The 27,274-nt window shown below is 52.6% G+C and overlaps 1 protein-coding gene across 6 annotated transcripts in view; it reads left to right on the top strand.

The window, feature by feature from the left end:
* Positions 1 to 27,274, top strand: part of RNF220 (ring finger protein 220) — a 234,815-nt gene that overhangs the window by 163,404 nt on the left and 44,137 nt on the right. The gene's annotated exons all lie outside the window — the stretch shown is intronic.

Genomic DNA, 27,274 nt, shown 5'->3' with positions numbered 1-27,274 from the left:
TTGCCACAATCTGTCTCTACACCCATGGCTGAGAGCTGGTAAACAAAATCACTCAACTCTACAGACCTGTCCTCTACATCATCTGAGCCTCAGTGTTGATTCGCTTCTATTCCTCTACCACTCTCGCTTCCTACTTTACATAGAAACCCAGGATACCTGACATCTCTCAACTTTGAGCTTTTCCCTTCAACTTCACTTAAGCCTTTTCTTCTCCCCTTCTTTCTTTTCCAGAGGTCTGCCTCCTCTTGTTCCAGACCAAGCTTCTCTGCCTGCATCCAAGTCCCCATGTGATCCGATTTCTACCTTTTCCTTCTCATCTCCCTTCATTCTATGCCTTATCCTTTAACACCAAACCACGCTGTACCCAATAGCCACCATAACTAATGTTTATTGAGACCTTATTATGTATCTTGTCTTGGTTCTTTTTTTTTTTTTTTTTTTTTTTGTCTTGGTTCTAAGCACTTGACATGTGTTAACTCATTTCATCATCACCCTGGCCATATTACACTGTGTTACTCTTAAAATATTTTACCATGCACACTCTGCTAGAATCATCCCCCTTTTGGAGATGAAGAAACTGAGGCACAGAGAGGCTCAATAACTTTACCAAAGTCAGGTAGCTAGTACATGGTAGAATTAGGATTCAAATCTAGGCAGTCTGGGTAGCCTGGGTGGCTGAGCAGTTTAGCGCCGCCTTCAGCCCAGGGCCTGATCCTGGAGACCCAGGATTGAGTCCCACTTCAGGCTCCCTGCATGGAGCCTGCTTCTCCCTCTGCCTCTCTCTCTCTCTCTCTCTCTCTCTCTCTCTCTGTGTTTCTCATGAATAAATAAATCTTAAAAAAAAAAAACAAAAAACAAATCTACACAGTCTGACCACAGAGTTCATGCTTTTTGCCCTACTGTTCTTCTGCTGAGCACATCCTTTGCCTCTACTTCTTTGCCTAATATCTACTCCTCCATGAAGACTAGGCTCAAGCATCATTCACTCCAGGGAATGTCTCTTTACCCCCTTCCCCAATCTGTCTCCCAGCCCCCAGTTCTGCTGCTACCAATATTTAGTATGTAGTAGATGCCTGATAAATTTTTTAAAAAGAGCATTATGAGGGGTGCCTGAGTGGCTCAGTCAGTTAAGCATCTGACTCTTGGTTTTGGCTCAGGTCATGATCTCAAGGTCGTGAGATGGTGTCCCCTGCCCGGGCTTTGCACTCAGCATGGAGTCTGCCTGAGATTCTCTCAAGCAGAGAATCTCTCCCTTTGCTCCTCCCCCTGCTCTCTCTCAAATAAACAAACAAACAAACAAATGCAAGCATTGTTGAGATAGAATTCACATGCCATACGATTTAAAATGTAGAGTTGAATATAATTGGGATTTTTTTAAAGTGTATTCACAGGACTGTGCAACCATCACCAGAATCCAGAATCTAATTTTAGAACACTTTGTCCCTCCTAAGGGAAACCCCATTAGAAGTCAAACTCCCTCTTCCTCCTCCCCAACCCTAAGCAACCACTAAACTACCATCTCTAAAAATTTGCGATTCATATCAATGGAATTCTATTATATATGGGGGATTTTTTGAGACTGGCTTCTTCCATTTAGTATGCTTTCCATTTTTCCATGCTGTACCATGTGTCAGTACCTCATTCCTTTTTATGACCGAATAATATTCCATTGTATGGATATAGCACATTTTATTTATTGGTTCATCAGTTGAAGGGCATTTGAGTTGTTTCCACTTCTTGGCTCTGATGAATAATGCTGCCATGAACATTCACATAAATGTTTTTGTATGAAAGCATGTTTTCTCTTCTCTTGGGTTACACCTCAGAGTGGAATTGCTTGGTCTTATGTTAACTCCATATTTAATATTTTTAGAAACTGCCAAACTGTTTTTCAAAGCAGCTGCACCATCTTATGTTCCCACCAGCAAATAATGAGGGTCCCGGTTTCTCTACATCCTCACCAGCACTTGGTATAGTCCTTTTGGTTATAGTCTTCTTAGTGAGTATAAAGTATTCTGACAAATGTTTTTTTAAAAACTAAATATTAGTGCAGGGTTTTTTTTTGTTTTGTTTTTGTTTTTGTTTTGTTTTGTTTTTTTCTCTTCTTCTTTGGGATTCTTGGCCTTTTATTTTTTACTACTTTGTTTTTAGTGCAGGGTTTTTAAGAAAGCTTGACATTGGTGTTAGGTCCTGAAGGGCGAGAATGAATTTACCAGGTGAACAAGGAAGATTTGAAACAGCTGGCTGCCTGGGAGAGGGTATATTTTCTCTCTGCTGGCTCTGAACTATGGAATTTCACAAAAGATCTAAAACCATGTTGATGAGACCTGCAGAAGACACAACTCTAGAAGGAAAGATGACTGAATCGGAATATCAAGTGATCTTGATTGGCTCAAATAATGGGTAGAAACTTCCAGCCAGATGAAATGCAACCAGGATCAACATTTGATTTTGAGTACATGCAGAGGGAAGGGAGCTAGAAAAGCTCTGGGGAATCTTTGATAGTAAATTCAGGAGACTCCAGCAAGTGCTAAGGCTTACCCCCCAAGTATCTGGTATCATTGGGATCCCATAACAATCGAAGAGACAGACAGTTCTGCTCCACTTTGCACTGATCAGACCAACTGGAGGCCTAGGTCCAATGCAGGAGAATAGGCAGGCAACAACTCGAATCACAGAGCTTGATTGTTTGCCAAGAATGACCTGTTCCTATTATCTAGCACCCATGACCTTCACAGCTGTCCTAGGTGTGGGATAATACTAATAGCCAATATTTATTGAGTGCTTACCGTGTGCTCAACTCTCTTTGTTCTAAGTGTTTTCCATGTATAAGATCACATAATCCTTGCAACAACCTGGAGGTAGGTAAATTATCAGCATATTTCAAATGAAGGAACAGGTACAGAGGGTTAAGTAACTTGGCCAAGGGCACACAATTAGCAAGCTGTTAGACCAAGATTCAAACCCAGGTAACAGAAGAGTCTGAGCAAGCCCAAGACCTGGAGACTCTCTGGGAATCAGCACTAGTTGCTAGGGCAGGCAGTGCAGGGCTGGATCTTAATCTCTCCCTGGACTTGGGGAGCCCCCTCTGAGCCAAGATACTTGCATTCTGGTGCTGTGGGGCCTAAGAAGGAAGTGGCTCCCTTACCGAGATGAGCAGTCTCTTGCACGTTGGCTTGTTTGTCCGAGCACGAAGGGCAAGAATGGGTTCAGACTGTGTGTTTGAAGCTTTTGACTGGGATTTGGGGCAGTTAGTTCTGGGCACTCATCTGGGACAAGGAGCTATTTGGGGATAGTGTTTACTTTTTCTGCCCTTCATCCTATGACCTCTGCTGACCTCTGACTGGGTGGGTCTCCACTGAGGTCCTGGCCTGTCCTTCGACCACATTCTGAAGAGGTTGTCCCGGGGAGGAAGCTGTTGATTCACCTAGTGTTACAATAAAAAAAAACTGTATCTCAAAAAGGTGAAGCACCTTACTCAACTTCATATCATTATTAAATAATGAGGCTGGGATTTTGGGCTCTGACTCCGGTGCTTGCTCTTTCCTCCCTTTATCATGCAGACTTCCTTTGCCCATGATGACAGTAGAAAATGGGCATAACAGAACTGGGTGCCTAAGGGTGGTGATATGTGAAGTGGGGTCATCTTGGGAATCAGCGAATGGACTGGGAATGTTTGCCCTGGAGAAAAGAAGACTCCAGGGAACATCCTTAGTGTTTTCAGACTCCCAAAAGGCTATTGTGTAAAACAGAGATCAAACCTTTTCTGTCTGAGGCCCAAGGGGTTAAACACAGACTAGCGGGTGGAACTTCCAGCGAAATAGATTCTAGTTCAAGCTGTGTGTGAACTTTCTAAACAGCCAATGCTCTCCAGAGCCAAAATGCTTCCTGGGGATGTCTGGAGTCTCCCCGCCTTGGAGGTGTTTAGGCAGACCACCTGTCAGGAATATTGTAGAGATAAGCTAGACCATGGGAACAGTGAGGATTTAAACAGAAGAGTCTGGGGTTCTCGGCCCCAAGTCCAGCCTCTCCTGGCCTTCAGGGCTCTGGAAGCCTCTAAGCATCACATTTGCCACCCAGGCAGCTCTCTCTGGTTATATGTCCTTCCTTCTGGAAGTGTCCTCTAGGTTCTCCAGGAGACCAAGGGGAGGAGACCCACATGCCTAGGGCCTGTGTCTATAGGACATCAACTTCTGGGGGACTCCCGCCTCTAGGTCTTGCTTTTTCCCCTGATGCCAGGTAGACCTTCCTAAACCAGGAAGTGGAGCCAAGGCCAGATGCCGAGCCAGGGTCTGAACCAGGAAACTTCGTGGGAGAAAAGTTTATCTGTGTTCCAGAGCTAAGGTCTAGGGCCAAACCTTGGCTAAGAGAAGGAGTGTCCTAAAGGACTGCCTGTCTGGGGCTTGAGGAGGGAAGGCTCATCTGATGACATCTTCATTAGGATTTTCCTCTCGTCATACAGACTCTGCACCACACTCACACACATATATAACTATTGGAAAAACGATTTTAATACCCATGGCACATTGTCCTTGTGTGATATAAAATCCAATGACATGTGGCATTTGGAAAAGGTCACTTCTCCCATCAGGATTCATTAGCCTGTTTCAGCCTCTACGCCTGCAGGACGGGACCCAGCTGCCTGTCCCCTGCAGTAGGGCCAGCTGGACAGGTGGAGCCCACAGGGACCCTCCCTGGAGAGCAAAAGGACTCCCCAGGGCACTAGCCAGGGAATCTTTGCTTTGGCCAAGCTCTTTCCCACACATGCCTGAGGAGGAAGGAGGGCTGGTAGCCAGAACATGAATTCTCTGGCCAGGGAACCATGACTTTCAGGTCAGGAATGCATGGAAAGGGGAAAGACAGAACCAAAGCCTCAGTGTTTCCCCAAGAGTATCATCCTTTGGGCAGAAGGAAGGAGATGTGAGGAGCTCTTCAGAGAGAGCTGAGGGTACAGAGTGGATGCTCTGAGTAAATAGAGGATGTGGGGGGAGAGAAAGGCCTGGGAGGCCACAGTGGGCAGGATCCTGGGTCTTCCTTTGGGAGCCTGGACAGAACCTGGGATCTCCTGGTCTTTGATTCATTCCTCTTTGGCAAGGCCGGAGCCCAAGCCTGGTCTTCTCGCTCCACCCTTGTGCTCCTTATGCTGTCAGGTTCCATCTCTAGGACGGAGCAGCTGGGCACACTGGCCAGGTCCGTGGGAGGGGCAGCATCAGTCAATGCTGGCATCCGTGGGCCCAAGGGATGGGCCAGGAGGCACCGGCATCTGTGCCTTCTCCACCTCCCGTGTGTGACCTGCACTGGTACATGGAGCACCCAGCCCTCCCCTTGGGAGGCCATCTCTTTACCAGCCACATGGGAGACACCTTGGTCTCTGCGGTGGTTTGTCTGGAGGGAGCTACCAACAGATCACAGAGGAACTCTAGTTTCACAGTAAAACAAGGACAGTCAGAGTTAGAGAGACACTTTGAAAACACTGGAACTGGAGGCCGGTGAGCTAGGAGGAGGGGAGCTGGAAAGGGCTACTCCCTGAGGGAAAGCCTGAGAAACCGGCACCCCAGCACAAGCAGAGGACCCTGCAGCCCCCACGGCGTGTGAGTTGGCTTACACTTGGCTCACAGGCTCCTGTGCACCTTCCTGAGGACCTGGCCTCGCACTCCAGTATTTAGGGGATCAGAAAAGGAGGGATCTCCAGCAAGGAGACTCAGAAGGCGCATCCAGTGAGGCAAGAAGAAGCCAGGAGGGCGGGTTGTGACAGAAGCCAAGTTAAACAGATGGTTCGAGGAGGAAGGAGTGAGCTCCTGCTCTAGAGTTGCTGCCCGTAGAGTAAGGCGAGGGTCACTGAGTTCTAACCACGCCGATTGGCAAATGGGATGACACTGGCAAGAGCACGTTCAAAAGAGGGTGGAAGGGCAGCCCGGGTAGCTCAGTGGTTTAGTGCTGCCTTCAGCCCAGGGCGTGATCCCAGAGACCCAGGATCGAGTCCCCCGTCGGGCTCCCTGCGTGGAGCCTGCTTCTCCCTCTGCCTGTGTCTCTGCCTCTCTCTCTACCAGTGTATTTCAGGAATAAATAAATAAAATATTTTTTAAAAAAGAGGATGGGAGAGAAGGAAGGGACCATGAGGAATACATTGATGGCTCTCTTGGGGAGTGTTGCCCCCAGAAGCAGATAAACACATCCACGCAGAGATTCTCATGTTCATCTGAAAAACACTTCCTGGGGCCCTGATCTCTGCGAGCTTCCACCCTCGGCCCTCTGCATCCAGAAGTAAGCAGCACAGCCCTTGACTTTGGCAACCTCCCGAAGTAATGGGTGGATGGATGAGGTGAAGCCTCGGTTCCCTCGCTGACAACTTTAGCTTCATTTTCCTGACCGCTCAGAGATCCTGAAGTCCCTGCCTTCTCTTGCTTCTGGAACTCGGTGTGTCACAGAGTTTTTAAACTGCCCAAATTCCAAGTGTTCTGAGCTACTGTCACGCCAGGTGGTCACTGGGTTCTAATTTTTGACTTAGAAAATGTGGTCGTTATGGGATTGCTGTGAGAATCAAAAGAATGAATCACGTGGAAGTATTCTGTGACCTGCCAAGCACTCTATCAGAACAAGGCATTATTCAGGCTGGCATAGACGAGACAGCCAGGCTTGGCCCCTCCTTTCTTTGTGCTTCTAGAATAACTTGCACATCACTCCTTCCCAGCACTGGTCTCTTTGCATTTACAGGGGTTTTAAAGTATGTGCCTCTTGCACCAAACTGTGTGTGACACAGGGCCTGGCACACAGCGTAACCTCTTCACGAAGACTTATGGGGTTTCTGAAGGAATGGGTGAATGGTAAGAGGGACATAGACGAATAAATAGCAGGTGACAAGGTGAGACCGAGGACGGTGGTTATCACCTTGATTAGGGGCTGATGCTAATTTCTTCACACGTGGTACCTCACATCTTTGTCACGGCTGGTGTCATCCCTCTCTTTCTTACAGATGAGGCTCAGAGATGTTAAATGACTTGCCCAAGATGCAACGATCCTGAGAGCCTGGGGGCTCCAGCTCACTGCAGCCTACCAGAGGGTTGCGGAAAGGGTCCTTGGGCCCTTGGATTGTCCCTCCTCTGGTCCTGTCGGCCCAGACCCCAGATGGCTGGCCATGAACCCACCACTTCAGTCTTCTCCCCTCCCTCACCAGGGTGGGCCTGGCCAGGCTGATCTAACCCTAAGTAGCCACTAGGGAAAGAGCTGCCCAGAGCATTCATTCCTCTTTTACGGCCCTTGTCAAACTCCAAAGCAAGTCGTAAATTCATTAACCTCCACGTATTAAGCTGTACAGCTTACTTAGCACCATAAACAAGATCATTGGGATGTTGATTTTCCCCTTTTATTGCTTCACTCAAGGAAAGCATAGCTGGCTCCAGCTCTGGAAATTGGGGTTGGCTCCGCCAGTCAGGGTGTAAGATGCAGTGGGGGGATACTCACTGGCTGTCCCCTAGTAGCTAGCTGCTGGTCCCAGCAAGACTGGGGCTTGGGGGCTCGGGTTCTCATAGCCCAAGGGTTGCCCTCCCCTACCCCCACCCCCACCCCAGCTTGTCTTGGCACAGACAGAAGTAGCCATTTCTGATCCAGCCACCCGAGCCCCTCTCTCCAGATCACTGGCTGTCCCAGCAAAGATCGTGTTAAGGAGGTGTCCCTCTCCTCCAGGCTCTCCAGCCCCTGGGGTTTCCTCAGCTCAGGCCTTCCCTAGTGAGGCTGCCATGATCTGTTTAACTCCTATCTCTCTCCAACAGAGCCACATCCCTCCTGGTCAGGATTCGCCCCCTTTCCTGGTGCTTGGGATCCTATTCCTTGGGTCCTCTCTGATGCCTGGCTCCGGCACTGGTGCTCCCTCCTGGAGCCCCAACCCTTTTCCGTACACTAAAACAAAACACACCACAGTCACAACCCAGACCCTGTGCCCCTCTCTCTCCTCCCTCCAAGTTCTTGAATGGCTGGTCCACACCTGACACCCCCATAGCCTCCTTCCCCCCCCATTCACTCCTTACACCACTGCAGCTTTCCCTGCGATCCTGTCTCTTCCCTGACCCCGCTTTTGCCAAGGTCAGCAACTACTCAAGCTATCAAATCCAACAGGTGCATTTTGGCCATTTATCTGTCCTCTTCTACGCAACAGATATTTAACGGGTTCCTGGATGCTGGTGACACAATAGTAAGCAAAACGGAACAAAACCAGGGATCCCTGGGTGGCGCAGCAGTTTGGCGCCTGCCTTTGGCCCAGGGCGCGATCCTGGAGACCCGGGATCGAATCCCACGTCAGGCTTCCGGCGTGGAGCCTGCTTCTCCCTCTGCCTATGTCTCTGCCTCTCTCTCTCTCTGTGTGTGACTATCATAAATCAATAAAAAAAATTAAAAAAAAAAAAAAAACGGAACAAAACCGAGACCCTAAGAGGTTAAATATAGCAAAGTGGTCATAAGTACAGGCTGCCAGCCTGCCTGGGTCCATCCTTGGGTTCTGCCACTTACTAAGCTATGTGACCTAGGGCAGATTCCTTAACCTCTCTGAGGTCCTTCTGTTTTTCCAATATCTAAAATGGAATAATTATGATGATATTGTGAAGATGTTGGTGAGGATGAGGTGGATTAGATGGGCAGGGCCTTTATGTCAGGGTATGGCAAAGAGGAAGCACTCTCTGTTCAAGTAACTTGCCTAATAGCACGTAGCGGACAAGTGGTGGTGGGGCCAGCCTTTGGACCCAAATCTAACCTGATTCCCAAGCCTTCCCCCTCAGTGGCATCGTACTACTCTCTGTCCTGCCTCCCAGCTCCACCCCCACCACCCTGGGCTATTTGGGCTTTGCACATGAAGTTACCTGGAAAATATTTGCTCAGTGTTATTAATTTAATCAGTGGACCTGGTGTTTGGGGAGGCGGGGCAGCCAGAACAAGAGTTATTTCATGGATAGAAATGAGGTGGAGGAAAGTGAGCCATTTTGAAGAAAGGTGATCACCAATTTCAGCACGTTTCATTGGAAGTGGCAGTAGAGCGTCTGAGCAGTTATGTCCTTTGGACAGTTGACAACTCAGGATGGGAATTCAGGAGAAACATCAAATTGGAGGCAGCTCTGGGAGTCACATAGAGAGGGGGAAAGTCAAAGTCGCCGAGGATAAATTGTCTAAGAGCAAAGAGCACAGGAGCGAGTCTTGAGTCTGGAGGACTGGGAAGAGGAGACAAGATACCGGCATCGGGTCAGCTGAAGAGGAGGGGGCGACAAAGGACAGGAGGGACAGCAGAGGTGAGGGGAGATGGCAGGGCAGGGCCATGAGATATAGCTACAGATGCCATGAGAAGGAGGCCATGGAGGACCTAAGGGTCACAGCTTCTGTGGGGCACCGGTGAGCAGCCAGGGGTGAGGCCACGGTAGTGACGCCAGTGGTGATGGGCCCTCCATCCTAGAGGGTGAAGGCCCTCACTCCAGGAGGCGGATGAGAAGACAGAAGAAACTTAGGGCGTAGAGGGATTTCCCAGATCAAGGGAAGGGCTGGCCTTGGTCAGGGAGAAATTTCACACACGATTGAAGACTGCGAAGAAAGAACTAATCTACGGGCAAAAACTCAAGAGTGAGAGGAAGAGGACCGGCCCTGAGAGTGGAGCCCCCGCTGAGGACTGTGACAGGCTGGCCCTCGGGGACAGTAGGCACTAGCTTTGGGGAAATTCTGAGACCTGAGAAAATGGGAGGCAGCTAGAGGCAAATGCTATGTGAGCCCAAGAGGAATGGTGGACCTCTTCTGCAGGGTCTTCCCAGGAAGAGGATAGTAATAAGAACAAGAATGACAATAATGATAATAAAACCAGTATATTGAGTAGCTCAAACTTGGGAGACACAAATATGAAACTTCTCCCCTCCCTACCAACTATCCTTTCTTGAGTGCCCTTTGTCAGATGGGCAGTCGATCTTTTCACAACATGGGCAAATCCTACCTAATTCCCAATGACTTTTTTTTTTAACATTTTATTTATTCATTTGAGACAGAAAGAGACAGAGAGATTGAGAGCATGAGCAGGGGGCGGCGGAGGCAGAGGGAGAGGGAGCAGCAGACTCCCCGCTGAGCCGGGAGCCTGACGTGGGACCCCATCCCAGGACCTGGAGATCATGATCTGAGCTGAAGGCAGACGCTTAACCATCTGAGCCACCCAGGCACCCACCCCCCACCTGCAATGACTTGTGACTTTTTAAAGTTTGTGCACTTTTCAGTTCCAGTCTCATCTGGTTAAGGCGTTCCTCTCCTGGTTTTTAGTCTCCCTTCTATCATTTTGCAGGGGGCCCAGGGGGAGATCTGCTTCTGGAACATTCTCTTCCACTCTGAACCAGCCTCTAGGTCCTGATGGGGAAGAGGGAGGCGGGATGGGATGGCCTGGCTTACCACCCCACTCCCTAGGCTGCTGTAGTGCCAGTTCTCCGACGGATTTACCTTTTCCCTGGCCAACTGTGCTGACATCGCGGCTCTGTGCAGAGCCAGTTCCCTTGTTGGGCACATGAGCTCAAATGACTTAACCTGCCTGAGCCTTGGTTTGCTTCCTCTTCTATAAAACGAGTAGCACTGCTTCAACCTTACAGGATTGGTGTTAAGGATTAGACAAATGCCTGTGAGGCACCTAACACACCATACTTGCTCCACAAATGGAACTCCCATTACCGAATGTGCCAGTAGGAGAGCTCCTGGGCGTGAACGTGCATCTGTGTCTCTGTCGAGATGTGTGCATGTGTACCTGTGTGTGCAAAAGAGAGTTATGTGTGGGCTGGAAATGGGGCACCCTCGTGAGTCAGCTATTGTGTGTGTCATTGCCTACAGCTGACCCCAGAGCTGTAAATCCTGCCTCTATGCCGGCTACAGTGAGCACTTTATAGCTGAAGGTCAGGCCCATGAATCATAAGTGGGGCTGGCAGGAAGCAATCAGACTGGGCTGGGTGGGGCCGCCCTGGGTGGGGAGCTGGGCTGGAGGAGTTCCCAGTATCAAGACCACTTGGAGAGGAGCCCCGGGCATATCCTTCAATCCCAGATCTGTGGAAGCCCAAATGTCCTCAGTGCTTTCCCTGGACCTCCCCTGGCAGGGGGCCCTTCTCTGCTGATGGCACCACTCACACCCGGGCTGTGAGCGGAGGCCCGGCCTTCCCAGGACAGACCTCTCCTGTCTTCTGGGGCCCAGCACTGCTGGTGGGTGAGCTATGCTTCAGGCTTTGGCGGATGCGGGTCCGGAACCCCGAGCTCTCAACCTAGTGGATGGGGAGCACCCAGCCCTTTGAGCCAGATGCTTTTATTTCTTCTTTTCCTTTCCAATCTGTCTTGGGGAAAGTGGCCCCAATAAGGCAGCCCTTTCACTCTGAAACCTTTTTATGACTCCAGCCATAATTAACTTGAGTAATAAAATTTTTCAAATCCAAATAGATATAATTAACATTTAATGCCCCTGGTTGGTGCTGGTGGCTGGGCCCATTAAGAGCACAGTATTGATTGAGAAGGTGAGCCAGCTGGGCCTGCTGCTGGGCCAGGGGGCAGAGGTAGTAGGAGCCCAGGGCTGCCCACGGGCTGGGCCCCAGCCCAGGTGCAAGGAGTCTGGCAGGTGGCCAGGCGCCAGCCCTGCCTGCGGAAGCAGGGTATGAAGAGTACCAGGGCTGGCTGGACCCATCTCTGCCACCCATTTCCGATGGCTCTCCCACCTTCAGATGCTGTGATCTCAAGCCTCCCTCACCATCCCGCCCCGCCACCCAACTCACCCGCTGCCTTTCCTGTGTCTGGGGCCTGCCTCCCCTCCCAGAATTAAATCCGGCACCCAGAAGACAAGGCCATGTGTTCTCCCTGAGGAGCCCCCTGGCTTCAGGCAGGCCCCTCCCCACTACTTCTCCCTTCTGGTTCACCCTGCCAAACTGTGTGCTTCGGGTTGAACTCCATACCCCACAAGATCCTTACCTGTCTCCCCTTCTTGATTTACATATCCCCACCTGCAGCCAAACCCCCACCCACCGGCTTCAAACTGGAGAGCAGCAGAGAGGGGAAGAGGATTCATCTGAATCCCAGGCGCTTCCACTTCCCTGCTGTGTGACCCTGGGCAAGTCCTCAAGCTTCTCTGAGCCCCAAGTGCTTATCTGTGAAATAGAGATAAAGGAACATCCACCTCTTAAAAGTGGACTAATGCCTATCTTAATCTCACTTGTGCTTCCCGAGGATCCCAGGCGATGGGGAATTACTGTCTCTGTTATACATGTAGCAAAACAGGCTTGAGGGTGCCAAAGCCCTCATCCCTTATCCTATACGTCTCTGTCCCTCCCAATAGTTAAAATTTAACATATATTTACAAACAATATGTAGGCTGGGAACTGCAAAAAAACGAGATGATTCTTTTTTTTTTTTTAAGATTTGTTGATTTATTTATTTTAGAGAGAAAGAGAGAGAGAGAGCGAAGGGCAGAGGAAGAGAGAAAGAATCCTGAAGCAGGCTCCCCGCTGAGTGCGGAGCCCAACATGGGGCTTTATCTAATGAGATCACGACCAGAGCCAAAATCAAGAGGCGGATGCTAAACCCACTGAGCCACCCAGCCGCCCAGGAACAACATGATTCTAAAACAAAGCCCCTGCATTCAGGGAGCTCCTACTCTGGAGGAGGTACAGTGCAGGCAGAGGGGGTGCATGCAATCAGTAGGGGTGAGTTGCGGCTGCATGGACAGGTGAGCGGGCTGTGGACTCTGGCACAGGTCAAGATGCAAAGTGCTGTAAGAGAAATGAGGGCAGTCGCTGGCCCAAGGCAAAGCCAGATATGAGGATGGAGGCCCGGGAGGGATGGGCAGGGCACACTGGGACTGACATGTGCGTGGCTCTGTGACCAGGGGGTGCTGGCTCATGGTATGGTCCTCAGACAATGTGCTTTCCGTGGTAAGCCCTGAGCTGGGGCACGGGCACCCACAGGTGTAGTTATGACACCTTGGGGCATCCACTCAGCATGTTAGAGGGACCAGCCTCCCAGGTAACCCCATATGGTGCCCTCTGGGCAGAGAGTCTTGGTAGGGAGCCGAATTCCTTCCTCTGTCGTGTTTGTTCCCACTCATTCCCCGGGATGTCCTCTGCTCTGCAGGAAGCGTGGCATTCCCTATCCTTCAAGGGCCTTCGTCCCAGAGGCACCTCTGCAGCCTTTAGGAGGAGCCCCCTTTCCTCCCCGAAGTCTCACCAGGCCTGCGTTAGGCCAGGTGCTACACTGACCTTAAATACCCATGCGTCTCTGCTTTCTCCAGCGCTCCCCCGCCCCCCGACCCTTTGCTCCTGGCAGGCCCAGGAGCATCCTTAGCACCTCCTGTGTTGGTCAGGTCCCGGTGCCCCTCCTTCCCATGTGGAGGGGTGCTGCTGATGCCACAGCTAGATAGGAAGGCTGGGGTGGGCCTGAGCTCACTTGACATCACTGCGCCAGGCCCTGTTGAGAAAACAGACCAGGAGAGTGTAATCACAATGTGACAGGTGAGGCTTGGAGGCTGCGGGGACGCACGGTGGAGCCAAAAGATTCAAAATAGTAGTGCTTCCCGGACGGTTCACCGCGAAGCCGAGATCGGAGAGGCCTGCCATCCATGCGGAGGGAACAGCATATGGTAAGGCCCACAGGTGAGAGAAAGTGGCCCACTTGAGAAACCAAAAGAATCCGGTGTGGCCGGAACAGTGGGGTACACAGCAGGAAGTGGGGAAGAGACGAGGCTGGCCGGTAAACAGTGGTCGACCATGAACCAACCTTGCAAGTCCCAGCTCCATCATGTGCCGCTGGGGGACGTCAGGCATCTCACCTGACGCCTCTCACCGCCTCATCAGTAAAATGGGGATGATAATCCCAGCTACCTCCCCCGTGTGCAAGGATCCAGCTGCTGCAGGCTTGCCAGTGGCTGGCTGATGGGAGTTACAGACATGGCCAAGACGCGTCCTCCTGCAAAGGACTCTTCTGGTTGCAAGCCTCAATGCCCTGTCTAAAGATTGAGGGGGGTCAATGGCATGGGCTGTAAGTCTCCCCAGACCATTTCATGGTCTGAAATGCCAAGGCCTTGTTATTCCCTGGCTCACAACACATCCCTCGCTCCTGATGCCTATAGCACAGAGGCCCAGGGGACCCCCCCCCCCCCCCCGCCAGCCTATGTCACCCAGCCCCATTACTGCTCCATCCTCCTCTCTTGCAGCCATGTTCTCAAGCCTTGCTGGGCTGTCTCCCCGCCTTTGCCTTGGTTACTGCTCCACCCTTGCTTCTCCTGCCATCTCATCTACAAGCCAGGCTTCTGGGGCTCCCTCCTCCAGGAAGCCCTGTCCTCCTCAGTCCCTCCCCCTTCGGCCCTGCAATGGGATCTTCTGTGCCCAGCCCTGGAGCATGGGCTGCTTTTCTTTCCCAAGCACTGGCCCCCAAACTTTGAGGGTGTTCCAGGACTAAGTTTGGAACAGCTCATAATAAAATTGAAAAGAGAGCGAAAGGGACAGACAACCCAGTGGACAGAGGGAGAGGGAGCAGAGGGCAGGCTCTCTCTTGAGCAGACCCAGCCTGAGCTGTGGGACACTTCACCAAATTCCTCAGCCCCACGTCACAGTTAGAACCGAGAACTAGGACACAGGAGCCCAGGGCTGGTGACTTCCAGCTACAGGGTGCTGGTGGGGGCAGGGTGGAGAGCCCCAGGGCGCAGCTGGTAACAGGCTGTGCCTGGCCAGGCCACCCAGCTCCCCCCGCCTCACGCCCTCTCTGCACAGAACCTCCAGCCCAGCCCCCCACACAGCTGCCTTCCTCATGACACAGGCCTGTGTTGTCCTGATGACCATTGACCACTCTGCCTGGGGGAGGGTTCGGCCTGTGTGGAAGGAGGAGCCCTAGAGCCAGTGACCAAGGGTACCCCAAGGTTCCCAGGCTGTCAGCCTGGGCCCCCTACACTCCTCAGCCTGCAGCGGCCCCTGGCACCCCCACTTCCAGGCAGGGCAGGGAGGCATGCTGACACCTAGCCGTGCGGATCTTTGTGCTTCAGGCTGTGCATGCTGATTCATTCCTCAGAGCAACCTGGGAGCCTAATAGCATTACCCTCAGCCTCTAGGTGTGAGGAAGTGGAGACTCACGTAGAGTAAGGCCCTTGCCCAAAGGGTGCGTGGCTGGTAATGCTAAGGTAGGTTTCGGGACCAGATCTCTGACTCCAAAACTCACGTTCCACCCACCAGGCTCCTTACTCCTACCGCCTACCTTTAGCCCACCCCTGGCCTGGAAGAGAATGCCAATGTGGAAACGAAAAAGACACAAGCTTGAGGAGAGGAAAATGTTTCTGGTGGGGGGATCGGGTCTAGAGCTGCGTGGTTAAGGGTCATGGGAGCCCAGCCGACAGCCACAGAACAGATCCAGGAGCAGGGCCTACCCAGTCTCCTGCCCCCACTCCCACCCCCCTTCAGTTCCCACACTCAACAAGGGGAAGCTAGGCCTCCTCCTCTGTTCCCTCCATGCCCTAGACCCCCCAGAGGGTCTAAGACCCTACCCTTCTCCCCACTCAGTCTCTGTTTCCTGATAGGGATTGCTTTGGCCGGATGTGTTTAATGTGGTTAGGATACAGCACCGGACCAAAGAAGCCAAAGTTTTCTTTTTTTTTTTCAAAGTTTTCATTTTTGTAGTCTTTTTTTTTTTTTTCAGTAGGCTCCATGTCCAACATGGGACTTGAACTCACCACCCTGAGATCAGCAGTCACACGCTGTGCCCACTAAGCCAGCCAGGCATCCCAAGAGATTCATTTCTAAGCTTACCAGCAGCAGACTTTGGACAAGTACTTTCACCTACCCCGATCTACAGAGACTTTCCCTACCTCAGGTGCTAAATATCCCGGGATATTAGTAATAACAACAGCAGCAATAATGATAGCAAACACTTGACATAAAGGGCTTAGATGTGCCAGGAACTACTCAAATGACTTGATGCATAACCCTGTGAAGCAGCTACTTCTATTCTTCCTATTTTACAGATGAGAAAACTGAGGCACAGGGGAGTGAAGGAATTTTTCCAAGGTCTCCAAAAGGGTCTTTTCCCATAAATGGTTGATGAGAAGTGATTTGTAAAACTATAGAGTTACTTTGTTTTTTGTTTTTTTTTTTTAAAGATTTACATTGGGGCAGCTCTGGTGGCTCAGGGGTTTAGCGCCGCCTTCAGCCTAGGGCGTGATTCTGGAGACCCGGGATTGAGTCCCATGTCAGGCTCCCTGCATGGAGCCTGTTTCTCCCTCTGCCTGTGTCTCTGCCTCTCTCTCCTTTCTGTGTATTCTCATGAATAAATAAATAAATCTTAAAAAAAATAAAGATTTATTCATTTATGATAGACACAGAGGGAGAGAGAGGCAGAGACACAGGAGGAGGGAGAAGCAGGCCCATGCCAGGAGCCTGCTGTGGGACTCGATCCCGGGACTCCAGGATCGTGCCCTAGACCAAAGGCAGACGCTAAACTGCTGAGCCACCCAGGGATCCCCTATAGAGTTACTTTGTAAACGTGGACATGTTCTAGAAACTAGTTTTCCTACGTAGAGCTACGTATAAATGGAGAAGGGGAGTGCTTTTTATTTTTTATTTTTTTTTAATTTTTTAAATTTATTTATGATAGTCACAGAGAGAGAGAGAGAGAGAGAGAGAGAGGCAGAGACACAGGCAGAGGGAAGAAGCAGGCTCCATGCACCGGGAGCCGGATGTGGGATTCGATCCCGGGTCTCCAGGATCACGCCCCGGGCCAAAGGCAGGCCCTAAACCACTGCGCCATCCAGGGATCCTGGGGAGTGCTTTTTAAAGGCAGAAGTGTTTGACACAGGTAGAAGTATTTTTTGTTATTCAGTGCCTCACGGTGTGAGAAATGGTTCTTCTCTGATTTGAGCCACTCCTGCACCCCAGAGTTGGAGAGTGGGTCACAGTGGGTAGTCCACCAGGGCAAAACCAAATAATTCCTATTTATAGTTGCATTCTTTCTTTAAAAATCACAAAATGGGGGGAACCCTGGGTGGCCCAGAGGTTTGGCGCCTGCCTTCAGCCCAGGGCGTGATCCTGGAGTCCTGGGATTGAGTCCCACATCCGGCTCCCTGCATGGAGCCTTCTTCTCCCTGTGCCTGTGTCTCTCCCTAATAAATAAATAAATCTTTAAAATAAAAATCACAAAATGTCCGACCTGTAATAATCAGCTTCTGTCGTTCCCGAGAGGACCAGATAGTAGACAGAGCTGGGAAAAGAGGAGGGCCTCTCAGAAAAACCTTGATTCAGGAAAAAAAAAAAAAAAAAAAAGCCCTAGAGGGTGCTTTGCTTGCTTCACTCCCCAGCACGCGCGCGCGTGCACACACACACACACACACACACTATATCCTCCTTTTTCACCTGCAATCAGGCTGGGCTAATGGATATACTTCCTCCCTGCCTTCTCCAACACCCCAAAAAATGGAGCCTTTAGGACGGAGAATATAGACCAAGGACAAGATTTCTCACTCTCTCCAGCAGAAAGGAAACTTCCAGAAAATGTGTGGGAATGCCTACCCTCAACCAGGCTGCTAAATTGCTTTTTCCCTCTGCTTGGGGCAAACGCCTGAGCTCTGCTGCTAAGGCGGGCCTGGACCAGCTTGATGAGGCAATTGTTCTCAGATCCTATTGCCCCACTGTTCTGGCTCAAACTGGTCTCTAGAAGAGTATGGCAGGGGGCCAGGAAGATTATCGGGGAGGCTGGGGGGACATTCAGTCCTGGGACAGGCCTGAAGCAATGGATGGTACAATTGTTGGATTTAGATTAAAGGGGCACGAGAGCTGGGCTGAGGCTGGTGTCAGGATATAGCTCTGACGGTGGGAACTGGGGTTATTTTGGGAAATTGGGAGTAGATTCAGGTTTAGGTTTAAATTTAGGAGTTGAGCTAGGTGGTGAGGCTGGGCAGACTCAGAAGACTGGAGTTAGATTTTGCTTCAGAGCTTCCCTGTAGACTGCCTGCTTCGTGCTGGTCTCCAAAAAGATGGAATCTCTACTAGGTACCCCATCCTCTGGTCTGGGATCTTTGTCGAGGAAGTGGGAGTGAGGGTGAGTGTTGGCTCTGGAAGGGAGGACAGACAGGGTCCCCCAGCTAGGGAGCTGTCTCCCCTAGGACCTTGCTACTCAGAGGGTGGTCACAGACCAGCAGCATCAGCTTTACCTGCGAACTCTTTAGAAATTCAAATAAAAAACAGTAATTCATGACTCCTGGGTGGCTCAGCGGTCAAGCGTCTGCCTTGGGCCCAGGGTGTGATCCTGGAGTCTTGGGATCGAGTCCCATGTCGGGCTCCCTGCAGGGAGCCTGCTTCTCCCTCTGCCTGTGTGTCTCTTGCCTCTCTCTGTGTGTCTCATGAATGAATAAATAAAATCTTAAAAAAAAAAATCTTTGGGACCCACCTCAGAGCTACCAAATCCAAATCTACATTTTAACGTGAACTTCCAAGAGTTCTGTTCACTTAAAGTTTGAGAAGCATCCGGGAAGCTTTTCTGGCAGAAAGGAGAGAGGCCAGGGCAGGAAGGCCAGAGGGCGTGGAGCCCCAGGGCCTCCTCCAGGGCCCCCTGCCAGGCACCCCCTCCCACTGCTGGAGCCACAGCGACACCTACTGGCCACGGGCACCTAGGCCACCCCCTCCAGGACATCTGGACCCCACGGTCCCGCCCTGCCTGGCCTCTACCCTGAAGCTGGCTTTCCTGAGATCTGGGGCTCTGACTTCCCCAGCTAGGCTGGAGCAGATGTAGGATGGACCCGGGCTTCAAATGGGTCAGGGCTGCATGCGGGCCAGGGCCCTGAGGCCTCCGTGTGAAGAAGGCAGGGCAAGTACACGGGTGCACAGGGCTCAGGACACACCCCGATCCCTGGTGTGCTCTCCACACTCAGCGACACAGAGCACATGCGTGCCCTCTTCTCCAGGCCCTCAGCCAAACGGGCAGGGTGCCACTTCCTAGTCCAACCAGCCTACAGCTGCTGCCCATCAAGGAGGTGGGATTTGAACCCATGTCTGAACGACTCTTCCCGGAAGCAGTCTTTTAGGAACTACAATTGAAAAGCAACTCGGAGAAGGCGAACAGCTAGGATATTTCTGGTGCAGGGTGGTGGTTGCTGGAGACTGAATTCCCGTGACAGGATTCTAGGTCAAAAGGGTAGACTGAGGCCAAAGGGCAGAGAAGTGAGAGGACGGGGAAGGAAGGCAACTCATTTCAAGGTAGGGCTCAGCTGACCCACCCCAGGGGACCTGACTGCTCCGGAGGGCCCTTGGCCCAGAGGGCACCCCCTCCCCACCCCGGGTGGGGAGAGAAGAGCCTCCTCTGGGTACCAGTCACCCCCTCACTCCCCTTCCTAGTCCCAGTTATTGTTGAACCCACACACCCCAGCCCCACCCTGGGCTGCTCTCAACTATGAGAAGGGGTTTGCTTGGGAACTAAATGATTGTGATTGCCCACCAGTGTCTGCCATTAGTGGTGATTAGTTAAAACATCAGAGTCTAAACAGTCAATTGGCTCTAATAATTAATACTATGGCTCAGCTGTGACTGTGAGCGCACGAGGTAAGAGAGAGGAAAAAGAGAGGGGGAGACAGGATGGGCAGGGCAACCTCAGCTCTGTAGCTACTACTTCTTGACCCACACGCCAGGTGCTGGGCCACGGTGCATCTGGCTCCTAATTCTGTGTGCTCACAAGACACTTTAATAAATTACTTCCCTGGGTTCTCATCATTGCCCTGTTAGTCTCCGCTTTACAGGTAAGAAAAATGAGGCACTGAAGGGAAAAGCTAGTAAATGCTCAGTAAACGTCAGGCGAGCGAACGGATAAATAAGTGAATGAAGTACCCAGCACTGACATTCAAACCCAGGCTAGCCTGACCCCAGAAAATCTGTGGGGGGGGGGGGGGGTTGGGAGGTGCTAGAAACTGCAGAGAAAGAAAGTACACACCCAGCCCTCTGTCCCACATCTTCTGCCCCTATACACACTCCCTCCTCTCTCCAGCACCTTCCCAATCCTGTCTACACACCCACTGTCACACCAAGGGCTCCCAGGCGCTCCCTCACACCTGCCCTCCTCTCTCCTCCTGCCTCTCCTGTGAACCTCTCCCTCGCTCAGGGGTTCACACCTCTCTCTCTCCCCCAACTGCTCTCTCTTTACACTGCTCCCTTCCGCTCACACACACACCCCCTCTGTCTCAGGGCCCTGTCTGTCCTCCCCAGTGCTGTGCTTCCAGCTCTTAGAAAACCACTTGGCCCATAGGCAGCACTCATGGAGTGTTTGGGAAATGAAATCAGGGACCCCCTGCTCCCCATGCCCTACACCCCCCCCCACACACCCCCGTGCACACAGGTGTCTGCTTCAGGCCTTCACCTGGAACCGGCCCCTCCAGGAGCAGGCCCCAGAGGCCTCCCACGGGGCAGTCTGGGCCAGGCGCTCACCTGTCCATGGGGCTCCGTGTCTGGGGGAGCTCCCATGCGGACCCCCAGGTTATCCTGGAGCAGGCTCAGCCGCTTCCCCACCCCCTCCCGGGCCAGGGAGCAGGATGGCTGTGTGTGCATTGCTATTAATCACCCCTCCTGGTCCGCTAACGAGGCTAATGCGGTAAGTGACAATAGCCCATCTTGGTTCCTGATTTAGGGGCTCAGGACGGAAGCTGGGCTCCTGGGAGTGAAGACGTGAATTCTCCACGACACTAAACCTTCAAATAAATCTCCTCCAGTCAGAGAAGCCCAGGGCACTAAATCCCATGCGCCGGTAATTGAAACCCTTAGAGCTTTCTTGGGTAGGGAAATTGCTGAGAGAGGGAGCAGCCCAGGGGTTCTGGGTGGGGTGCTGGGCTAGCATAGAGGCCCCCGGAGGGCTCGGAGATGGGGGAGGCTCCTGGAGACCCTCTGTGAGCACGTGAGTATCTGTCTGTCCTGTCAGTGTTTCTAGGCACAGGATTTGACTGGCCAGCTGCGTTCAGGGGACCACTGCCCACCTCCTTCCCACCAGGTCTGTGGACACTGTTATTTTTTCTAGAACAGTTAGAGCTTCTGTGTTTCAAGGGCTCCTCCCTTTGAAAGTCATTGGGCCTCGTCCCTGTCACTGACCATGAAACCAGGCTTTATTTAAACAAAAGAAATTGACAGCATTCCCTCAACTGCCGACCTTCCCCTACTCCTACCTGTCACCCTCGCACCTCCACCTCCCACCCACCCCAGCTTTCACTGTCTTTTCAGCCATTCTCCTGCAGCCCCTTCAAGTTCTCCTCCCACTGGCTTGGCCACTGAGTCCTTCAGCAGCCTAACTGCCACGCACTCTGCGCCGGGCCCTGTGTCAGGCCCTGAGCGGACCAGGCAAATCAGAGAAGCTCCCTGCCATCAAGGAGCTCAGAGTCCACCAGGGGAGACGGATGGACAAACAAACCATTGCAATGTTATATGCATGATGTGTGCGAGAAGAGGTAAAGACATGTAAGACATAGCATGGGAGGGTAATACCAGGGAAGGCTGCGAAGAGGAAGGATTGTCTGGGTGCAGTCTTCAGGAATAAATAAGGAATTATGGGTTGCCCATAGGGAGATGGATGTCGTGGGCACCGTTGGCGGTAAGGACACCATGCGAAGAGCTGGGGCTTGTCCACACAGCATTGCCGGAGAGGCTACAGGCTGGAGAGGCGCTCGCGGGATAAGGAGTCCGGAATTTATGCTGTGGGCTTCGGGAGCCGAAGAAGGGTCTTAAGTGGCTGAACGATAGGACCCAATTTGTGTTTTAGGAGGATCCTGCTGGCTGTAGAGAGAGAAATGGATTAGAGGGGACAGAGATGTGTTAGGAGATGACAGGAAAGACTGGAGATGATGCCTGAACCAAAGCAATGTAGAAAAGATGGTGCCAGGGGCTGCTTAGGACATAAAGACAAGTAAGATGTAGACTTACTTGATGGAGGGGCCAGAGTAAAGAGTAAGACTCCCAGATGCAGGGAATCTGGGGCGGGGCGGGGGGTTTAAGTGTCTCATGCAAATGGAAAAAGCAGGTGGAAGGCAGGTCCAGAGAAGGTAAATCCTATTTCAGGTGCACTGGGCTTGAAGAGCCTGCGGGTCATCCTAGCAGAGGATCCTGCATGGTGACAGGCATGGGACAGGACTGGAGGTAGGGATGGGGGTGGGGGGCAGAGAGAGGAGTGGGCGAAGACAAGGTGATAGCTGGCCCCAGGGAGTGGGGTGGAAGGGTTAAGAGCCCGGGTTCTGGCCTTGCCCTGCTTAGGCTGGAGGTCCAGCACCACCGCTTACAGGGTGACCATGAGCAGGTTATGGAGCTTCTTGCCCGTTCCCTCAGTTACGAAGTAGTAAAGTACTTGGCACAGGGAAGGATTTGATCGATGTTATTCTCTTTCCTTCCTCCTCATCTGTACAGCTTGTACCTACCCATCACGTCTCAGCCTGCGTCTCGTCCTCAGGGAGGCCTTGCTGGCTTCCTCTGAGCAGGGCAAAACTGCATTTCCAGGTCCGCATGAGCACTGTTCACCTCTCTTTGGCATGACTACAGTTGTTTGTATAATTTTATTGTGTGTTTCCTCCTACTTTGTAAGCTCCATTAGGACGTAGATTTGGTTGTATCCTTAGAGTTCGGTGCAGTGCCTAGCACATGGAAGACCCTCAATAAATATTAGAGTGTGGGGCAGTGGGGGTGCAGATCACAGGGAGTTAAGAAGTGCTAAGAGAGGGCCACCAGGGTGGCTCAGTGGTTGAGCGTCTGCATTGGGCTCAGGTTGTGATCCCAGGGTCCTGGATCGAGCCCTGCGTGGAGCCTGTTTCTCCCTCTGCCTGTGTCTCTGCCTCTCTCTTGTGTCTCTCATGAATAAATAAAATCTTAAAAAAAAAAACAAAAAAAAAGAACTACTAAGAGAAAGGAGTATGGACAGCAAGCAAGGCTCCTTGGAGCATCTTAGGTGAGATGGGAAGAAGAGGGCCTTTGTCACAAGGTGCCATACAGAAGGGAGAGAGGAGTTGTTGATATTGTTGCAGTGGAGGTGACTCCAAGCATGTAGATACTGATGGATGGAGGCCTGAGGAGGGAAGGGGGGGCGCAGGAGAGAGGGCACCCACAGCAGCTTTCCCCACAGACATAGGCAGGAGTGAGATTCTAAACCCAAGAGAAGGGATCCTGGCTAGAACAGGGAGACGGATGCCTCTTCCACTGAAACTGGAAGAGAAAAAGAGGTGTGTGTGGATCTGGAAGTTGAGGGAACTCCTCCCTAAGGACTTCAGATTTCTGAGCAAAGTGGGAAGCAAGGCCACCTAGTAAGAGAGCTGGGGACAGGAGATGGGGCGGTGGGGAGGGGGCTCCAGATAGTAAAATATTATTGGATTGTCTCTGTGGGAAAAGGGAGACAGAGCTGACCAAGGGCATGTGAAGGGATTGCTTAGGAGTGCCGAGATTGGAAACTGTGAATTTTTATTGGCACATATCTGCGCGGTTTTGTGATTTTCCCCAGCTGCGTTTAGCCGCCTGTGTGTCTGAGACAAAAAGGAGAACAGTTGGATTGTGGAGGCAGAGGATGCAAGAGGGAGTTGAGGTGATGGGCCCTAGGACTCGGGCTACAGTCCACGAGTGAGTGGTGTCTCGGGAGGTGGGAGGAGGAGAGCGGGAGAAGCAAGTGTGATGGGCGTAAGGCCCTAGGAGGGTGGGCGGAGAGGGAGTTGTAGCCACAGAGCAATTGGGGCTGTTGAGCAGGTCCTCCAGGAGGAAGTGAGTACAGGGGAAAGAACGGCCATCGAGGAGGGGAGGTCAGTGGTGGGGCTTGGGTGGACGAGTGGGAGCAGGCCCAGGGATGCGGGGCACAGGGCAGTGCTTGACATCAGAGCCCACAGCGCGGGAGGCCGAGGGCCGGCCTGGCAGTGAGCACCCACCAGCCACTGACCCCACCTCCCAGGGCCTGAGCCACCTGGACTTGGGAGAAGAGACCACCTGCACCTGGACGACTCCAGGGAGTGGTGTCTCCAGGGGAGGGGCCCATTTCAGGGAAAAGGGATGAGAAAAAGTGAAGGAAGCATCTAGGGATGGAGGAAGGAGAGCTTCTGGCGGGGCACAGAGCCCTGGAGATGTCCAGAGACCCCGGAGCCACCTCCCCTCTCCTCCCCCAGCATCTCTCCTCCGACCTCCGCCCTCCAGCCGGCCTCCCCCAGCTTGCCAGGGCTCCTGCCTCACCTTCCCTTCCCTGGCCCACCTCCGAGTGCCCCATCCCCAGGTGCCCCCACCTGCTCCCCAGCCCCTCCCCCTGCCCTGCCCCACCCCAGCCGGCCTGAGTGAGCAGGAACCCCTGCACCTTCATTTCTCAGGTCACTGCTTGGCTAATGGGCTATTAATTTGCTCAATCGTCCCCTGTGAGGCAAACTCAATTTCTGCCAGCCAGTCGTCCCTCCCTGTCGACAGCGTGATTGATTGGAGGAACAGCTGTCACCGCCCGGGCCGCCCGGCCGCCGGCTCCCTGCCTCCCTTCCTGAGAGTCCCCACCACCCCTCCTCCTCGGGCCGCTGCCCCGCGCCCGCAGAGGCAGCGCACCCCTGCCACCTGCCCGAGGATCTGTCGCCAGCAATGAAAAATGACAGAAATATTTAAGGACAAATAAGGTTTCCCAACGCAATTGAAAATGATTACAGGCAGCTACAGATGGGGCCAATCTGATGCGCAGCAGCAAATCAAATCGAATTTCCTTATCGGCGTATTATTTTAGGCGTTATCTGGCACGTTGATGCAGTTATCAATTCAATTTCAGCCGCCGGTCCGCTGTTTACTGTCTCGCCTTTGCTGGGAAAAGGTAAACACGCTCAGCCCAGCAAATTAATTTCTGGCTGAAGCCAGAGGCAGCAAAGGACTGCTCCGCGGGCCCCACGGCCCCCACCTGCGCCCCGGGCTAGTGGGCCAGGCTGGGGGACCCCGGAGGCGGAGTTGCCCGAAGCCCGCTGCCCGCCCCTCGGCCTGGCCCGGCCCAGCAGGATTCAGGGCTCCTAGGAGACTGGGGTGACCGCTGCGGGCTCCGCGGCTGCTGCCAGGGAGAGGTGAAGGTCTCCCATTAATTCCCAGCTAAAAATGACAAATTCATCTTGGACGACAATTAAATGAAGTCAGTAATTGATGCTAATTGATCTCCAGATGCGAGGGCTCCCCTCAGCCTTAGCAGCACGTGCCTGTCTTACTCGCTCTCCCCACCCCAGCCTCCTCCTCCTCCTCCTCCTCCTCTTCCCCTCCCTACATCTCTCTGCTCCAGTCTCTCTCTCTCTCTCTCTCTCTCTCTCTCTCTCTCTGTCCTTGCCCACCGGCCAGCCTGGGCTCAGGGGTTCCAGGCTCCCGACCCCGCAGGTCTGTGGGGCACAGCTGGCCGGGGCTGGGCTAGCAGGCAGTGCCTGAGGCCGAGGAGCTGGCCTGCTGCCCACCCAGCCTGCAGGCCCCTGTAACCAGTGCCCCAAGTCCCACCCATCAGCCCAGAACGCAGGTAACGTGCCCTCCTCCGCAGTTCAGGATTTATTGCCCACAGCTGCAGAGGTTCCCCACTTCATTTTTATAAGCCCATAGTCAGAGCCAGCGGGGGGTAAAGCACACTTGGATTTACTTTACTTTAAACAGTACAGTCCTAGCACTTGGGCTCCATGGCAAGGAAGGCGCTGGGGGAGAGTGAAGTGGGTGGGCAGGCCGGGGAGAGCGTCCAGGTATACTCTGTCTACACTCGCAGATGTAGAACCTACACTCTGGCGAGGTTCTCTAGACGTGCTCGTGTGAGCCCCTACCTGTGTGTGCCAGTGCCCTCACGTGAACGTGTGTCCAGACATTTGAGAGGATCTGTGTGCGTGTCCACATGTGGAGATTTTCCTGACTTGGGCCCTTTCCTACCGTCAGTAATGGGGAACCCTGGGAGGCTACATCTGCTGCCACCCACCACTGGCCTGGCCCAGCACAGGGCTCTGTCTGGAAGTTATTAGCTAAGGGAGGAGGGGAGCTGAACTGCAGCTCCAGAGAGGAGAGAGGCTGCAGTTGTGTTTGGGACAGCCAAGGTCAGGGCTATGAAATACCTGTGACCCCCGAAGCCCCATCAGTCCCTAAACAGGTTGGCTGGTGCCCTTGGTGGAGCAAAGGCTGATGGTGGCAACAACTGGGGTTCCATGCCCCAGACCCAGTGAGCTCGATCGTGTGTTGGCCTAGAACCCTTGGCTCCAGTTCGAGCCCAAGTCTGAGCCTAAACCTGTCCATGGCTGACCTCCGCCTGGCTGTCCTGCATATGTTGGCCACTGGCCACCCGGGAGACCTGCCCGGCTCAATCCAGGCCCCCTCTACTGCTAGGGTAGGGTGTAAATCGTACCCATAACAGTGGGGGTCAGGGCACCAGCCAAGCTCTTGTTTCCTAAGGACCTAGAGGTGGTTGGAGGCCGTGTGGGGTGGGCAGTGCCAATCTGAGCTAATGGTATGCAGGCAGAAATGTGTCACCCTGTGTATTCTATGTATAAATGCTGCATGTAAAGAACCTGGTGCTGTGTGAGGGGGTCTGCACCGTCTCATGGGAGGATGGGGAGCAAATGAAGGAACAAGCATAGATAGTAGGATAGATGAGCAGAGCAGATGCTGGGTAAGGGTCAGGGTGGAGGCAGGAAGTCAAGAAAACTGCCACGACGTCTCCCAGCAAATGCCTGCGTCCTTTGGGGAGTTGAGCAAGGTCAGTGGTCATTTATTCAGTCGTTCCCTCGAAGAATATGTATTGATTTCTACTATTACTATTACTCTTCTCTTACTTCGGGCTGTGTCTTCTGCTAGATGCTGAAGCTATAGCAGTAAACAAGTTAATCCTTGCCCTCAAGAAATGTATAGTCTAAAGAGGGTGACCGACACAGAATAGGCAATTGTAACACTGTGTCACTGGAGATGGCACAAGAGGCTGTGGGGACACAGAAAAGGTACCTCGTACAGTCTGTGGGAGTCAGGGAAGGCTCCCTGGAAGAAGGACTTGTGAGTCCTTTAGAGTAAGAGTTAGCAGGCTTGTGCAGATGGCCCCGGCCATATCCTTTTTGGTTGTGTGGCAAGCCCAAAGCAGAGACGGATGGGCCTATCTGGTCCAAGTGACTCGGGAACTGCTCAAAATGTCACCCTCCCCCGAGCACCAGCCACTGCCCTGGGGGCTGGGCAGGAGGGTACACGGTTGTTTTCAGGGCATCCTTGGGTACTGGCAGATAAATACGGGCCATCACTAGATGCACATCTCTCCTCTGGCTGCCCCACCCCCACCCCCTCGACCAGGGATGCCTATTAATCCTGACAAATGATGA

The sequence above is a fragment of the Canis lupus genome, chromosome 15, assembly GCF_011100685.1.
Source record: "Canis lupus familiaris isolate Mischka breed German Shepherd chromosome 15, alternate assembly UU_Cfam_GSD_1.0, whole genome shotgun sequence".
NCBI classification, from domain to species: domain Eukaryota; kingdom Metazoa; phylum Chordata; class Mammalia; order Carnivora; family Canidae; genus Canis; species Canis lupus.
The sequence above is the reverse complement of the archived record's forward strand: the minus strand, read 5'-3'. Positions and strand labels throughout refer to the sequence as shown.